The sequence below is a fragment of the Protopterus annectens genome, chromosome 11.part0 (assembly GCF_019279795.1).
Source record: "Protopterus annectens isolate FY-2018-M chromosome 11.part0, PAN1.0, whole genome shotgun sequence".
Taxonomy (NCBI): domain Eukaryota; kingdom Metazoa; phylum Chordata; order Ceratodontiformes; family Protopteridae; genus Protopterus; species Protopterus annectens.
Window position 1 is genome coordinate 1,374,003,058 of NC_056745.1, and position 18,895 is coordinate 1,374,021,952.

General features: G+C 39.4%; 1 protein-coding gene across 1 annotated transcript in view; it reads left to right on the forward strand.

Moving 5' to 3' along the window:
- The window catches only part of LOC122815075, a 3,014,144-nt gene that overhangs the window by 277,177 nt on the left and 2,718,072 nt on the right, over positions 1-18,895 (forward strand). The window lies entirely within an intron of this gene.

The window sequence follows — 18,895 nt, forward strand, 5'->3', positions numbered from 1 at the left end:
AAAGGACAGGTGAATAAATTATACAATGATGGGTCACTATATCTGCCTTTGGTGTTCATTGTCATTCTTCAAGGCTGCCATGATGATTTTGCCATTCAGTTACACTTTTATTCATGGATGAATGCTGAATGAATTTCTAGTCTTTTTAGCATCAGATGTAGCTCTGAAATGATAACTAGCAGACATAGCTATACTTTTTCTGGAAGCCTTTGGGGTGAAAAATTGAGAGAGCATTGCAAACCTAAGCTATCTCTTTGGCTGATATCATTTAAGCATACATCAAAGGTGAAAACAAATCTGCAGGGGTGAAGGGCACGCAAAAATAGACCTTGAGAACATACAGAGAATTACCGATATCCAACTCATTCTAAACCACAACAAGACCAAATTACTCCCCCCCCCCAATAAATCCAAATCCACACCTCCTACCTTCACTATCATCTCCAAAAATGGGACCACAATCTCCCCTCCCCTCACACTAAGGTGCTCTGGGTTGAAATAGATAATTTAAATTGTAATATCCATATCTCTGTTGAAACTGTTTTGTCCCACTCACCCTCCCTATTTTTGGTTTGTAGTTTAAATTTGGTGGCTTTTGCAGTTGCCCGCCCCACTGTAGATTTGATCTGGGACACTCCCCCAGTCCCATCTCTTAACCACATTCTACCTAATAAACTCTTTCTACACTTGCTTTTAGTCCTTTTTAATTTAATTGCATTTTTAAACTGTGTTTGGCCTAATATTGCTGCATACTCAAGTGTGCTAGCTTGCACTGCATGTGAATTGTTTTTTACTACTGTTTTTGCTACTTTTCTGTAAAAAAAAAAAAAAAAAAAACTGTAAGCCTGTTTCCTACCTTTCCTGTAACTAGTGTTCCAGATACAGGTTTGCTGTATCCAGGACTGTATGTAAGCTTCTAAGCCCCCCCAAGCCTTTCTGTGTTGGAGGGAAGCCTTCTAGCTTATCAGTGGGAGTGGTAAGCACTAGGTAACCTGTCTACCACATGAGGAGTGGTTCTGACCCAGAAATTGTAGTTATTGGCCGTTTGGGCAATATCTTCCATCTCTCTCAACTTTCTGATTTGAAAGCCTGCATTTGCATTTGTTTCTGTCCTGTAACTCATTTAGTGCAGATACAGATTCTTAGTTTTAGCACTTAAATTTGCTTGTTCATGCTCAGCACTTGTTTAGAACTTGTAAGCACTAAATACGCTACTAATTACTATAGCACTCTATCTTCCTCATTACCTAGAGGAAAACAGTTTTTGTACTTAACTTTTCTCACTTGCTTAGAGAAAAACAGCTCTTGTACTCACTTTCCTCACTTATCTAGAGGAAAATATTTTTTTTATTCAGGCATGTCTAAGGGTCAGCTCCCAGTGCTCTCTCCTGTCTATCTGATGAATCTGGGCATCTTGAGGCAATGTAGAAATTGCCTCATGTACACTGACAACCCTCTCCTCCTACCACCCAACACTACAACCTGTGAGAGATGCACTTATCTAGCCAAACTGGAGGTAAAGCTCTCTCTAACCAAGACTGAACTTGACAGTCATGAGGAGAAGGTAAACATTTGCACCACACCACACTCATCATATAGTCTTACTAAATCTACACCACCAAAATCCACACACAGTAACACAAAAACATTCACAGAGGCTCTCAATAATAACCTGCCTAAGCAACAGAGACCTCCAAAGCAGAAACGCAAGCAACCTCCATCCCCCAACACAACCCAAATGACACATAGCCCACAGACTCAGTGTGCCACTCAACCACAGGCAATAAGGCAAAACAACGTACCCAACACACTAGTCATAGGTGACTCTATAGTCAGGCACAATGATGTCCCACTCACCAGGCTAGACAAGGAGATGGTTACTGTCAACTGCCTGTCGGGTACCAGAATCCGCCACATAACCCACGCACTCAGGTCACTCCACAACAAGTACAAATATGACTCTGTCATTGTCCATGTTGGTGTGAATAACCTGAGATGTACCTCCCTGGACTACATGAAAAGAGACATGGAAGAGCTCTCCGATCTTGTAGCCCAGGCAGGTATGACTCTAGCCCTGAGTAGCATTCTGCCATCGCCCAGAATGATACTGCAGTACAAGGACAAAATGATTGACTTCAACAATTGGTTAAGCTTCTGGTGTCATTCTAAGGGGATCCAGTGTATGTCTGCTTGGGATGACATGGTCGACAGACCACGATGCTTTGCCACAGATGGCCTGCACCTGTCGCCCCTGGGATTCCAGATACTGGCTAAGGCTCTTGCTGCCCCTATAGTGCCTTTTTTAGGCAGGGTTCAAATAACAAATTCACCACCATAACAGGAACAGGCAAACAAAAACTGAAGGTAATGCTACTCAGTGCTAGAAGTCTAAATCTCAAAATGCACTCACTCGAGGCACTCCTTAAAATGGAGAACATCGATATCTGTGCAGTGACTGAGACCTGGTTCAAGGCTCCAGAGAGCACCGCTGCACTACCAGGCTATAACTCATACCACACTTTTCAGCCATGTAACCTGGACTGAAACACCAAAGGTGGAGGTGTGTCCATATTCATTAAGGATATTCACACCTCCAGGCTAGTTGCTCAGCATAATGCATCCGAGGTTATACAAGTGCAGCTAACTCTGGGCAAATCTGCAATCCAAATTGTAGCTTGCTACAGATCCCCCACCATGCCCCAGGATTCCCACTCCTCTTTTCTTGATGTACTGGAAAATATTAGGGTTCAACCAAACACCCTAATAATGGGCGACTTCAACTACTCCACCATTAACTGGGAAAACTACTCGTGTACCAACTCCTTAGCTCAACGCTTTCTGGAATTCATAAACTCCAATGCCCTAGATCAACTTATCCACACCCCCACCAGGGGCAGCAATATCCTAGACCTAGTCATTACCAGCATGAGTGACCGGTGTTCCACACCTGAAGTCAACTCCTCATTGGTCCGATCCGACCATAAGCTTATCACCCTTGATATTAACATCCCACCCCCACCCCCCATTAAGGAAACCACAGTAAAACATTTCTCCAAAGCCAACTTCATGCTTCTTAAGACAGAAGTTACAACTGCTGAATCCTACACAAATGCACTCTATAAGCACTTACATGAGTGCATGGATCGTGCTATCCCAAACAGAACCAAGATGCTATCCTCCAAAAAAAGGAAGCCAATCTGGTGGTCCCCTGCCATAAACAAACTGTACAACAGAAGGAAGAAACTGTTGCAAAAGATAGTAAAATCCCATGAGTGGAGGAGCTCCCTGGTCAGCCTCAATAAGAAGCTGTGATCCCTTATAAGATCCTCCAAAGCTAGCTACGAAAACAAAATTGCCACTAAATCCAAGGACAACCACAAAGCATTCTATAGCTATGTCAAGAATCAAGATGGCAACACCCAGATCTGCTCTGAGTTACAGCACAAAGGCACGAGCATTACAGAACCAACAGATATTGCCAACGTCCTGGCAGATCGGTTCAGTGCTAACTTTACCCCCCCTCTCACCCCCTAAAGGGCCCATATCTATACAGGAAGAATGCAGAGTCCCTGTAATCACAACTACGCAGGTAAAAGCTGCACTCTCTAAAGCAAAAACCCAGCATCCATGGGACCGGACAACATCTCAGGCTGCGTTTTACATGAACTTCAGAATGAACTGGCTCCCCACTTAAGCACCATGTTCAATAATAGCTTCGCATGAGGCTTTGTGCCCACTGAATGGCGCACAGCAACAGTTATCCCACTCCACAAAGGGGGAGCCACCACTGATTTTGGGAACTATCAACCTATTAGCCTGACGAGCCTGGTCTGCAAGGCCATGGAAAGTATCATCATGGAACTCATAAACAAAGACATTGGTAATCTCCAAACTCTGGATCCCACCCAGTTTGGGTTTGTGAAAGGCAGATCATGCCTCCTGAACCTGATCAACTTCTTTGAGGCAGTCACCAAAGCCGTGGATGAGGGTAAGGTGGTGCACACAGCCTATCTTGACCTTGCCAAGGCTTTCGACACCATCCTCCATTCTGGAATTATAGCTAAACTGACTAAACTAGGTATAAATCCCTATGTCACAAGATGGGTTGCCAACTGGCTCACTGACAGAACCCACACTGTAAAATTTGCAGACTCCAAATCTGACCTCAAGTCAGTGACAAGTGGAGTGTCACAGAGTTTCGTCCTGGGACCTCTCCTGTTTGGTATCTACTTCTCTGAAGTACAAGCTAAGACAGAAGGCCACTGGCTGACGAAGTTCACAGATGACTGCAAACTAGGAGCCATAGTCAAGTCCCCAAATGATGTGGACATCCTACAGAAGGGCCTCACTGAGACAGATGCCTGGTGTCAGAGCCATGGCCTCAAGCTCAGTGCTAAAAAGTGCAGTGTCATCCCCTTTGGTAAAAACTCTGTACCCATGAACTACCACATAGGCAGCAATCTACTTAACACTGAATGCGTGATAAGAGACCATGGGACCCAGGTGGACAGTAGTCTCTCCTTTGATAGTCACATCACCACAGTAGTCAGGAAGTCCTTCTACGTGGCACACCTCATCATAAAAGGGTTCTCATCCAGGGAAAAAGAGGTCATTGTTCCCTTCTACTCGTCAGTGATTAGACCCATTATAGAATACAATGCCCCTTTTGGAATGTACCTCACAAGACATCTGCAGCAGCTGGAAAGGCCACAGAAGTACCTCACAAAGAGGATTACTGGCCTCAAACAAATGCCCTACACTGACCACCTCAAAAAACTCCAGCTTTACTCCGTAGCATATTGCCTACTCTGAGGTGATCTCTGCCTAACATATAAAGCTATGTCAAACCCAGAGCTGTTGGACATGCTACACCTAAAGAAATCCCAATCCCTCCAAGCTACATGCTCTAGGGGCCTAAACCTTGTCACCACAATAAACAGGACATGCTGGAGGGATAGATTCCTGTCCCAGAGACTTCCTATACTCTGGAACAAGCTACCCATCTATGTCAAGCAAAGTTCTTCATTAGCACTCTTGAAGAAAAATCTTGATGAGTGGATGGGAAATAGGAAATACACCCTGGGGATCACTTCTGTGTCTCTGCTGGACAGTGGCACGGGAAAATAACTTTCCTGGGTGGCGTAAGCTATGGTAACTTGCTGGCTAGGCTTACATAGACCCTTGGGCCGATAGCCTAGTACCTACCTATGAACCTATGAAACCATCACAAAGGTACATAAGAAACTAGGAACCCTATACAAACACAAACAGTTCCTATCGGACCAAGCTAGAATCTCCTTAGCCCAAACCCACCTCTTGTCTACCCTAATGTATGCATCACCAATCCTAATTCATATCAGGAAAACTTACCTAAACAAACTAGAGTCACGTTACAATAAAACTGCAAAATTTGCTAACAACTCCACTTTTTGAAGTCATCACTGTCTTGCCCTGAAGCAACTACAGTGGTTATAACTCACTCAGCTAATTAGCTATCACCAATTAGTCCTCACCTTCAACATAATAAGGAACCCGCAGAAAACCCATCCCTAAACCAACTTCTAAACCAATATTCTACAAATCGCCCTCTGCGCTCATGCAACAAAACCCTGCTCTGCATAACCAAAGCCAATAATACTGCAGGAAATGTCTGTTCTCCCTCACTGTTGCTAGGGAATGGAATAACCTCGCCCAAAGTATCTTCTCTGCACCATCCATCTCGCTTTTCAAGACATCACTAAAGTCACACCTCTTGCAATCATGGCTCTGTCCCTGTATCACATAAATTCTTTTCTGCTCTCCTCCTAACTTGCCACACCTCATCTCCTCGCTGCTTACCTCAGCTGTTCTCTTCTACTCAAATACTCGTTATCAAGAACTGCTATCCTACAAACTATTTCTCACGCTAAGACATATCTCCCGAATAGCATTATTTTACAGATTCCATTCCTTCATTCTTATGCTTTGTACTACCAATAGGAAATTTAAAGTTTTGTTGTCAATATACCAAGCTTGCTCAAATCAAACTAAGGTACGAAAAATCTCTTGATTGTATATATGCCACTGTATAGAAATTTTCTGTCATTTGTGGATTATGTGTTGTCATATAAAGACATGGAGCTCTGATTGTATATATGCCTCTGTACAGAAATGTTTTTGTCATTTGTTGTATTTGTACTGTTATGTTATGGAGCTTTTCTCCCCGGGCCTCCGCTGTAAATGGACCTTGTTCCAGTTGGACTTTCCCGGTAAACAAATGTAAAATAAAATAAATTATTTATCAATGAAGAATCACCATTTGGAGAATACATTATTTTTAAATAAGGTTCACTTCCCTATGCTGTTTCTAGCAGCACAGCACCAATTACTTGGTGGAAAGATGGCTGATTATTTTGCTATTTCACTTTTGGGCTTGGTGTGGATATTCTTTGGAAGATACCCCCTAATAAGAGAGCCATATCAACATCTCAGGAATCAGTGCAGCCTAGGAAGATGCATGTGGAGGCCCAAAGTTAACTTATTTTGTCTGAAAAAGGATGACACCAAAATGATTTAATGTAGGAGGATACACAATAATGAAGTCCACAGGTAAAGGGCATGCAAAAATAGACCTTGAGAATATATAGAATTAATGCTACAGTGTCTTTCAAGGGCGGCCACGGTGGTGCAGTGGTTAGCATTGCCCCTCCCACATCCCAAAGACATGCTGCAGGTGGATTGGACACTCTAAATTGGCCCTAGGTGAGTGTGCCTTCTGTGGAAGGTTACGACACCGTAAAACTCCACTGCCATTCAATGTGCGGACAAGGTGATCCGCTGTGGCGACCCCTAACCGGGAAAAGCCGAAAGAAGAAGAAGAAGAAGAAGAATGCTACAGTGTCTTTCAAATGTTGTGATCACTGGATGTGAGCAGATATTAGATGCAAGGAGAAAATGCAAGACAAGCAGAAGTTGCAAGTCTCTTTGGAAGGCTGGCTACAAAAATGTTGTAAGAGCAAGAGATAACAGGCCAAGTAAAGTAAGTGCCATATCAAGCGACAGACACTGATAATAGGAACAGAGGCCCTTGAAAAGTAGGAACATCCAGCTAAAAATATAGACATCTAATTAGCATGAAGTATACAAAATAGCACATAACATGTTCAGTTTCGAGAAGGAATGTGGGATTCTACCCAGAAGCACCATGTTTAAAAAACTCAGTGACAAAAATGATGGAAAAATATAACCACATTATCAGAGACAATGCTAAAATATGTAGGCTTTAATGAACTGTACTCAAAATTTTACCACACAAAGCCATCAAAGCCATTTATTTTTGCTTTAGAAAAAGAGAACTATACAGTGCATGTCTTCTTCCTTTTAAGTGTTGTTGCCATTAGTATGTTGGTCATGTAGTGTGGCTTTCTATGCACTAGACAGCTTCAAAATTCATGTGTGATGAGGGAGATTCAAAAAATTATGTGAAGGAGTAAATCAAGCCTGACATCCCATGCAGGAGTAAATCATGCCTGAAGGTAATGTTCCCCCATAATAGGGACAGTTAAGAGATTGAGTATTTTCAGCTGTTAAAAATAAAACCGTCAGTAAAGGTGAGAGAAAACATACAACATTAGGGCATAGCTATACAGAAAGATTTGCGATTCAACAAGTGTTAGCTAATTATATACATCAGAATAGAGATGCTCATAAATAATCTAGCTTCATAGTATGTAGACATGTATAGCCTAACAGCAAGATATAGCTATGTGTACAATAATCTATATCCAATAAATATCACTGTCATGGTGTCAGCCTATGGCACCAGGTCTTGACCTGTGCTATTCAATAATGGTACCAGACTCCAGACGGCAAGGTTGTGATGCAGGGTTCCCTGCTGTAATCCCAGATCAACAATGTGTAAATAAATGAAAATAAATACATAAGGGGATTTATAACTGCATGTCCTGGAATTATAAAAACAAAACTGAAGATACAGCAGATTAGTGGATGGCAAATATTGCTGTTGCCTTTCAAAGTTTTTATTTGCAGGAGGCAAACTCCTGTGCATTTCCCAAATGGAGGAGGCTGTATCCCCCACATCACTGCTACTTATATATACTAATTCTGAGATCACCACACCTTGGACATGAGGGAATACTAAAAAACACAGCAACTTTGGACTTGTTAAGCCCACATTTTGACTCATTCAGTTTTGCTGTAGCAAATTGAAAACAGTTATTTATGAGAAAATTGAATTGCACATAAAATATCAGCACAGAGAGACCACTGTTAAGACTTCAGTTTCTTAGGTTCATATGTGTGTACTAGGCTAATGGATCTGGAGCCCTTACAAGCCTAGCCCCCAAAAATTGCCCAGGCACCATGCCACCTGATCTTAGTTCACAATGCCCCTATCAAACAGGGCAACTGGAATGATCCCTGGAGTGAACTCTCTGTTACCAATCCATTCGTCAAGATTTCTCTTGAAGAGGGCTAACGAGGTGCTCTGCCTGACATTAATAAGAAGCTTATTCCAGAGTATGGGCAGTATTTGGGAGATGAACCAGTCCCTCCAACATATTTGGTTAATTGTGGTAATGAGGTTGTGATCTCTGGACAGTGTGGTGCGGGGGGATTGGGATTTCTTTAGGTGCAGCATTTCAAGTAGGGCTGGGTTGGACATGACTTTGTAAGTCAAGCAGAGATCACCTCTAAGTAGAAATTAAGAGACTGAGAATAGCTGAAGTTTCTTGAGTCTGTTCATGTAGGACATGTGTTTAAGGCCTAGGATCCCTTTTGTGAGGTACTTTTGTGTCCTCTCCAGCTGTTGTAGGTGTCTGGTCAGGTACATGCCAAATGGGGTGTTATATTTGATGATTGGTCTAATGAGGGAGGAGTAGAGAGGGATGATGACCTCTTTCATCCTGGATGCAAAACCTTTGGTTATAAGATGTGCCACGTAGAAGGATGTTCTGACCACAGAGGCAATGTGGTGGTTGAAGGTGAGGTGGCTGTCAACCTGGGTGCCCAGATCTCTTATGGTGCTTTCGGTGTTCAGTGGACTCCCATCAATGTGGAAATTTGTGGAAACTGAGTTTTTTCCAAAGGGGATGATAACACATTTTTTGGCGTTAAGCTTCAAGCCATGGTTGTGTGACCAGTTATTGGTCTCAGAGAGGCCCTTTTGTAGGATGTCTGCAAAACCTGGGGAGTTGATAATGACTCCAAGCTTGCAGTCATCAGCGAACTTGGTCAGCCAAAGTCCTTCTATGTTGGCCTGGACTTCTGAAAAGTAGATGTGAAACAGGAGTGGGCCCAGGACCAAGCCCTGTGGGACTCTACTCTTGACTGATAGACAGTCTGACTTGGAATCCACAACTTTCACTCTGTGGGTCCTGGCTGTGAGCCAATTTGCAACCCACCTAGCGATGTAAGGATTTATGCCTAGTTTTGTGAGTTTATCAATGATACCTGAGTGGGAATGGTATCAAAGGCCTTGGCCAGCTCGAGGTAGGCTGTATGCACTGCCTTACCCTCATCCATGGCCTTGGTGACTGTCTTGAAGAAGTCAACCAGGTTATCCCCTTGACAAAGCCAAACTGTGTGGGGTCAAGAGTATGGATATTGCCTATATCTTTGTTAGTTAAGCAGGTCCATGATGATGCACTCCACAACTTTGCATACCAGACTCGTCAGGCTAATGGGACGATAATCCCCAGGGTCTGTAGTTCCTCACCCTTTATGGAGCAGGATGACTGTAGCAGTGTGCCATTCATTAGGGACATAGCCTGAGGTAAGGCTATGATTGAACAGGGCACACAGATGTGGTGACAGTTCATTTTGTAGCTTATGCAGGACACAGTCAGGGATATTATCAGATCCCATGGATGCTGTATTATTGGCTTTGGACAATGCAGCTTCTACCTGTGCCACAGAAATGGTGGGTATCAGGCTTAATTCTAGTATTGTGATAAGGCCCTTGGGGGGTATTATGATACCTTGGGGGCAACAATGTCTATGAGTATATTACTTATTCATGTTTATGCATATCACTCTCTGTCTCTCTATGTGTGTATATATATATATATATATATATATATATATATATATATATATATATATATATATATATATATATATATATATATATATATATATATATATATATATATATATATATGTTCTTATATGTGTACACATATGTGTGTGTATGTGAGTATATACAATGAAATCTGTACAAACACTGTTGTCATTACTTCTCCTCCCAAAAGACAGAGGGAAAGCATTTAATACACAGTTTTAACATTCTTAAATGTGCTACAGACTCTTCAGAAAATTATTCAAAACAGTGCAAAAATTTCAATAAGCACTTTCTACAAAAATAACATTTAAAACAATTATGCATCTTTCATTACAATGAAAGACAAATAAATTAACTCATTAACATTAAAAGAAAATAAGTCAGTCATATATATGCTGAAGATAATAGCTATAGTATTGATAACACCCCCAAAGTCACACTTCAGGACAGGGGCTGGTCACCTGCATTGGCAATCATCTTTGGAAGAAAGAGGGTTAGAAAAAAGGTTATAATGTTCATAGTTAGCTTTTCCACTGTCTTTAACTTGTCCAGTCTGTATAGCATCATGACTCATCCTACATTTGAAAATCCTACCTAAATCTCAGATCGCTGGTTGTAGCAGTACATCTGATGGAATCAGTATACCTGCCTATATCTCAGATTGATAGTTGTAGCAGTACATCTGATGGAATCAGTATACCTACCTATATCTCAGATCACTGGTTGTAGCAGTGCATCTGATGGAATTAGTATATCTTAGACCACTGGTTGTAGCAGCACATCTGATGAAATCAGTATTCCTACCAATATCTCAGATCGCTGGTTTTAGCAGTACATCTGATGGAATCAGTATACCTGCCTATATCTCAGATTGATGGTTGTAGCAGTACATCTGATGGAATCAGTATACCTACCTATATCTCAGCTCGCTGGTTTTAGCAGTACATCTGATGGAATCAGTATACCTACCTATATCTCAGATTGCTGGTTGTAGCAGTTCATCTGATGGAATCAGTATACCTACCTATTTCTTGGATCACTGTTTGTAGTAGTACATCTGATGGAATCAGTATACCTATTTATATATCAGATCACTGGTTTTAGCAGTACATCTGATGGAATTAGTATATCTTAGACCACTGGTTGTAGCAGCACATCTGATGAAATCAGTATTCCTACCAATATCTCAGATCGCTGGTTTTAGCAGTACATCTGATGGAATCAGTATACCTGCCTATATCTCAGATTGATGGTTGTAGCAGTACATCTGATGGAATCAGTATACCTACCTATATCTCAGCTCGCTGGTTTTAGCAGTACATCTGATGGAATCAGTATACCTACCTATATCTCAGATTGCTGGTTGTAGCAGTTCATCTGATGGAATCAGTATACCTACCTATTTCTTGGATCACTGTTTGTAGTAGTACATCTGATGGAATCAGTATACCTATTTATATATCAGATCACTGGTTTTAGCAGTACATCTGATGGAATTAGTATATCTTAGACCACTGGTTGTAGCAGCACATCTGATGAAATCAGTATTCCTACCAATATCTCAGATCGCTGGTTTTAGCAGTACAGCTGATGGAATCAGTATACCTGCCTATATCTCAGATTGATGGTTGTAGCAGTACATCTGATGGAATCAGTATATCTACCTATATCTCAGCTCGCTGGTTTTAGCAGTACATCTGATGGAATCAGTATACCTACCTATATCTCAGATTGCTGGTTGTAGCAGTTCATCTGATGGAATCAGTATACCTACCTATTTCTTGGATCACTGTTTGTAGTAGTACATCTGATGGAATCAGTATACCTATTTATGTATCAGATCGCTGGTTTTAGCAGTACATCTGATGGAATCAGCATACCTGCCTATATCTCAGATTGATGATTGTAGCAGTACATCTGATGGAATCAGTATACCTACCTATATCTCAGCTCGCTGGTTTTAGCAGTACATCTGATGGAATCAGTATACCTACCTATATCTCAATTGCTGGTTGTAGCAGTTCATCTGATGGAATCAGTATACCTACCTATTTCTTGGATCACTGTTTGTAGTAGTACATCTGATGGAATCAGTATACCTATTTATATATCAGATCGCTGGTTTTAGCAGTACATCTGATGGAATCAGTATACCTAATATATCTCAGATCACTGGTTGTAGCAGTGCATCTGATGGAATCAGTATATCAGAGATCGCTGGTTGTAGCAGTACATCTGATGGAATCAGTATATTTCAGATCGCTGGTTGTAGCAGTACATCTGATGGAATCAGTATACCTACCTATATCTCAGATCACTGGTTGTAGCAGTACATCTGATGGAATCAGTATACCTACCTATATCTCAGATCACTGGTTGTAGCAGTACATCTGTAGGAATCAGTATATCAGAGATTGCTGGTTGGAGCAGTACATCTGATGGAATCAGTATACCTACCTATACCTCAGATCTTTGTTTGTAGCAGTACATCTGATGGAATTGGTATATTTCAGATCGCTGGTTGTAGCAGTCCTACCTATATCTCAGATCACTGGTTGTAGCAGTACATCTGATGGAATCAGTATACCTAGTATATCTCACATCGCTGGTTGTAGCAGTACATCTGATGGAATCAGCATACCTACTTATATCTCAGATCGCTGATTGTAGCAGTACATCTGATGGAATCAGTATATCAGAGATTGCTGGTTGTAGCAGTACAGCTGATGGAATCAGAATATTTCCAATGGCTGGTTGTAGCAGTACATCTGATGGAATCAGTATATCAGAGATCGCTGGTTGTAGCAGTACATCTGATAGAATCAGTATACCTACTTATATCTCAGATCACTGGTTGTAGCAGTACATCTGATGGAATCAGTATATCTAGTATATCTCACATTGCTGGTTGTCACAGTACATCTGATGGAATCAGTATACCTAGCATATCTCTAATCGCTGGTTGTAGCAGTATATCTGATGAAATCAGTATACCTACGAATATCTCAGATCACTAGTTGTAGCAGTACATCTGATGGATTCAGTATACCTAGTATATCTCACATCACTGGTTGTAGCAGTACATCTGATGGAATCAGTATACCTACCTATATCTCAGATCACTGGTTGTAGCAGTACATTAGATGGAATCAGTATACCTGCCTATATCTCAGATTGATGGTTGTAGCAGTACATCTAATGGAATCAGTATACCTACTTATATCGTACATCACTGGTTGTAGCAGTACATCTGATGGAATCAGTATACCTACTTATATCGTACATCACTGGTTGTAGCAGTATATCTGATGGAATCAGTATACCTGCCTATATCTCAGACTGATGGTTGTAGCAGTACATCTGATGGAATTAGTACACCTACTTATATCTCAAATCACTGGTTGTAGCAGTACATCTGATGGAATCAGTATATCAGAGATCGCTGGTTGTAGCAGTACATCTGATGGAATCAGTATACCTACTATATCTCAGATCACTGGTTGTAGCAGTACATCTCATGGTATCAGTATACCTAGTATATCTTGGATCGCTGGTTGTAGCAGTATTTCTCAAGGAATCAGTACACCTACTTATATCTCAGATCTCTGGTTGTAGCAGTACATCTCATGGAATCAGTATACCTACTTATATCTCAGATCACTGGTTGTAGCAGTACATCTGATGGAATCAGTATACCTAGTATATCACACATCACTGGTTGTAGCATTATATCTGATGGAATCAGTATACCTACTTATATCTCAGATCACTGGTTGTAGCAGTATGTCTGATGGAATCAGTATACCTAGTATATCTCACATCTCTGGTTGTAGCAGTACATCTGATGAAATCAGCATATCAGAGATCCATGGTTGTAGAAGTACATCTGATAGAATCAGTATATCAGAGATCACTGGTTGTACCAGTACATTTCATGGAATCAGTATATCAGAGATTGCTGGTTGTAACAGTACATCTGATGGAATCAGTATACCTACCTATATCTCAGATCGCTGGTTGTAGCAGTACATCTGATGGAATCAGTATACCTACTTATATCTCAGATCACTGGTTGTAGCAGTACATCTGATGGAATCAGTATACGTCAGTTGACTGAGGAGCTTTTCGATATGTGGCTTTCTAGGTGAGACCTCTCAGGAAGCCTTGATATGTCTTTAGTTACATCTCATCTGTTTAGCACTATGTAGGACAGTAATTCATCCATTTTTGTACTATAGCTTCAGTTCCTTCCTACTTTTTCTCCATCAGCTTTAAGTGTACTGGGTGGAATGATTGAAGGACAGGTAGAGTTGAGGTGGAATCACACCTGCCACAGATGTACTGGTAAGTATTAGCTTTTTTTTCTCTTTGAGAGATTTGTATGGAATAATTTTTGGTCTCCATCTGGATTCTGGCATAGGTATGACAGTCCTGATGTGTCTTCCAAGCTTTAGCTGTGCCGAGCTTACTCCAGTAGGACTATAAGAATAGTACAGTGAGACACAGAGGTTTGTGAGGATCAGGTTGAAGAATCTTTTTAGCTCTCTTCGGAGCTCTACTGGACTGTAAATGGTGAATCTCTTCTGAAATATAAATGCAGAGATAATCTTCAGAAAAATTCTGCACTCCACAAATTTAAACTGTGTCCCATCATCTGTGTTTCTCTCAGTTGCTTTGCCATATCGCTAAGCATTGTTTTGTTCCTAGCAGTCATTTGATGGCTAGTTGTCAACGGTACATGTAGCATTTCTGTCCATCAGGAGTTAATAGTCTACTACTATAAGTAGTTTTTTTTCTTCCAGCTCCCATAGAACTATGACTACTCCCTGCCATGGACCTTATGGTAGTTGAGTTGGTAACAATGGTTCTGTCCACTGGGATGTTTTACGTATAATTCAAAACTAGCATAAAGGTACAGATTTTTCAATGTTTTAAATGATATTGGACTACTATACTAGAATTTCGTCTCTGTCACAATGCTTAGTCAGGCCTTGGAGTCGTTCATGTTTTTCTTTAAGCACTTTGGCATGTTCTGAAGAAGATACAACAATTCTGTTTGGTACAGTAACAGACCATTATGTTCGGGCAATTGTGCTCTGACAGTGTCATATTTTTGCGGTGGTGCAGTGGTTAGAATTGTTGCCTCACAGCAAGAGGCTCTCCAGTTTGATTCTCATCTGGAGTGACTTCTGTGTGTAGCCTGCATGTCCTCCCTGTGATCGACTGAACTTTAAAAGGCATGCAGGTAGGTGCATGAGTGTGTGTGTGCCTTCTCTGAAGGTTGGCTACCGGGCTGGGAAATCGACAACGTAAAAATTCACTGCCAATCATAAGCGGACCGGTGATCCCATTTGGCGATCCCCTAACCGGTCTGCGTTTGATGTTCAGGCCATCCATTCTTTCCATATTTAATTAAGTTTTGTAGATCATTCTCAGTTTTGTAGCTTGTTTGAGCTTGTCAAGCCAAGTGTTGGTATCCTGTGTGCTTTTAGTATTTTGAGTTTTCAGTATTTTGAACTTTTGAGATTTTGGACTCAGGATTTTGGGCTTTCAGGATTCTGTATGTATATATATATATATATATATATATATATATATATATATATATATATATATGTGTGTATATATATATATATATATATATATATGTATGTATATGTTTATATGTATATATATATATATATATATATATATATATATGTGTGTGTGTGTGTGTGTGTGTTTGTGTGTATATATATATATATATATATATATATATATATGTGTGTGTGTGTGTGTGTGTTTGTGTGTGTATATATATATATATATATATATATATATATATATAGAGAGAGAGAGAGAGCGCGTGACATCTCTCCCTATATCTATATAGTTATATAAAAAAATATATAAAAATATTTCTTTCTCTATATATGTAACTGCACACACACACACACACACACATACACACACACACACACACACACACACACACACACACACACACACACACACACACACACACACACACACACACTCACACCTCAAATGACTTAAGAGGTAAAGTGAATAATTAAACAACTAGTGATTCAAGTTCAATCCCTCATGTCTTAATACTGGTTTTATCAACTAGTATTTAGTTTTGTATTCATCCAATTATATCTTTTTTAGCAAGCATGAGTTTTTATTGTATCAAACACAATTATATTACTTGTTATCCTTGAGGTGGATTCAGAACCATTCACCGTAGTCATTTTAGGACCTTGTCGTTTGGTTGTTCATATACTTTATATCTTTAGACATATATATTTTTGCTTCATAGCACTACACAATATTATTAGTCCCAATAATATCTTTCTCAGTGACATGTGGATTCACATATACCTTACAGAGGCGCTTTTGATGATATATATATGAAGCAGTCGTTCGTTTCTTCATGTCTATTTATTGTTAATCATGGTGTTCTTGACAAGTAATTTAAGTAAATGTATTCTACTGTAATTAATGAGTCTCTTGGGGCATATGGATAGAGCATAATCTTAGCATTGAAGTTGATGCATAACACTATACCATATGTATTTGTCCTGAAATTTGATTAGTCCTTATGGAACGTTTGTGTGTAGTTTATATGCATGGGGCTTTAGTATGAAAGATCGCATTCATTGTTTTTTTGTTGTACCACTTTGTAAGTTTAGTGTATTTACAACAGGATACGTAATAGTTTTTAAAAGATTTTAAAGTATTTTTAACTAATATAAGTTTTCATTTTATGAAGTATGTTTCTGATTGTAACTTAATAAAATGTGGCACTAGCACTTTAAAACTATGTAGAGATATGTGGGAGGAGATTTTAAAGTTCGTCAGAGTATGTATAAATTCTGCGCCTTATCGGCGCAATCTTGTTTGTCTGAAGAAGCGGCTTCTGTAAGCCGTGAAAGCGCTCACTATTAAACTGTCCTTTTGATCTAAACCGAGTGGTCTAACCGGACTTTTTTGGAATTATTTGTGACGACTTCTGAAGTGGATGTGTCTTTGCTAAGGATATCCTTGCAGAATGAACCGAATGGTGTAATTGAATTTAGTTGGTTCTACCAGTGAATGTTTTTGAAACGGCTGTATTTGCCTCGGAAGCTACAGCAATACGGTAGAGACAGTTCTTACTTTCTTGTTATTTCATCAGTTTTATAGTAGAAATATGCAAAGTATACCCATGGAAGTTGTGTTTATTGGCTTCATGTGAGTTGGGAAGAAGCACATTAAGTGGACAATTGAATGTTTTTCTAAACAAGTATTTTACTGTTTTTATGCTCACGGACGTCATCCTTGAGCACACTTTGTTTGGAAGGCTTTGTTAATTGGAACTCAACATTTTCTACTCTACAGTTCTTGCCCTAGGGGTAGTGGTTTCATATATATCTTGTAGTACAGCATTTGGAGGATTCGTATATATATATATATATATATATGTGTGTATGTATATATATATATGTATATATGTATATATATATATATATATATATATATGTATATGTTTATATGTATATATATATATATATATATATGTGTATGTGTGTGTGTGTGTGTGTGTATATATATATATATATATATATATATATATATATATATAATATATGTGTGTGTGTGTATGTGTGTGTGTATATATATATATATATATATATATATTTATATATATATATATATAGAGAGAGAGAGCGCGTGACATCTCTCCCTATATCTATATAGTTATATAAAAAAATATATAAAAATATTTCTTTCTCTATATATGTAACTGCACACACACACACACACACACACACACACACACACACACACACACACACACACACACACACACACACTCACACCTCAAATGACTTAAGAGGTAAAGTGAATAATTAAACAACTAGTGATTCAAGTTCAATCCCTCATGTCTTAATACTGGTTTTAAAGTAACACCTTTTAATTTCTGCCTTGTGAAAACACAACACTATCCATCGATAGTCTTTATATTCAGTCAGACTTATTGTATTTGACACAAACAAAGGCTGGTAGGTACCAGAAATATTAAACCAATAAAATGAAAACTAGGTACCTCAGTGACAAGTCACCATAAGCTCCATACCTGAAAAATATTAAAGCAGCAAGTTCATAGCCCTTAAAAACAAAACACCATTTATTGTAGTACAGACATTAATCACACAACACAAAAGGGCTGAGAGCTTTGGATACTAAATAAATAATAAAATAATGATATTTGATTTTTGTTTATGTGGTCAAATGAGCTATAGATTAGTTGCATGTTTTTAGGTTATGTTTCTTTAAGAAATAAATTAGATCTTGATTTAATTAATTAACAAGTTGAATTTTTGTATTTAACTCTCTGTATTTGATTCATTACATTGTTCGGATGAAGTCCCACTATGCTTATGAGGGACGAAAGCACTTAACGTCTGTACTACAATAAATGGTATTTTGTTTTTTATGGGATATGGACTTGATGCTTTAATATTTTTTGGGTATGGAGTTTATGGTGTGTTTTCACTGAGGTACCTAGTCTTTATTTTATAGATTTATTGTATTTCCCATTCTTTTTTCATTCTAAGCTTGTCAATTTCCCTTCCTCAGAGAAGGAAAGGGCTGACTGTAGTACTTCAAGAGAGAGAGTTGTATGCATGAAATATTTCCCAAAAAAAAGTCATAAAATTGCAGTAATGCAATGGGAAAATATATAACCTGTGAAGACAGGTTTATGGCACTATATACACATGTGCCAATGGAAAAGACTGGAGTATCCTGGATACTCACCATTTACAAGGGATGGAAAACAGTGATACAGCTGAAAAGCAGTGAATGAAG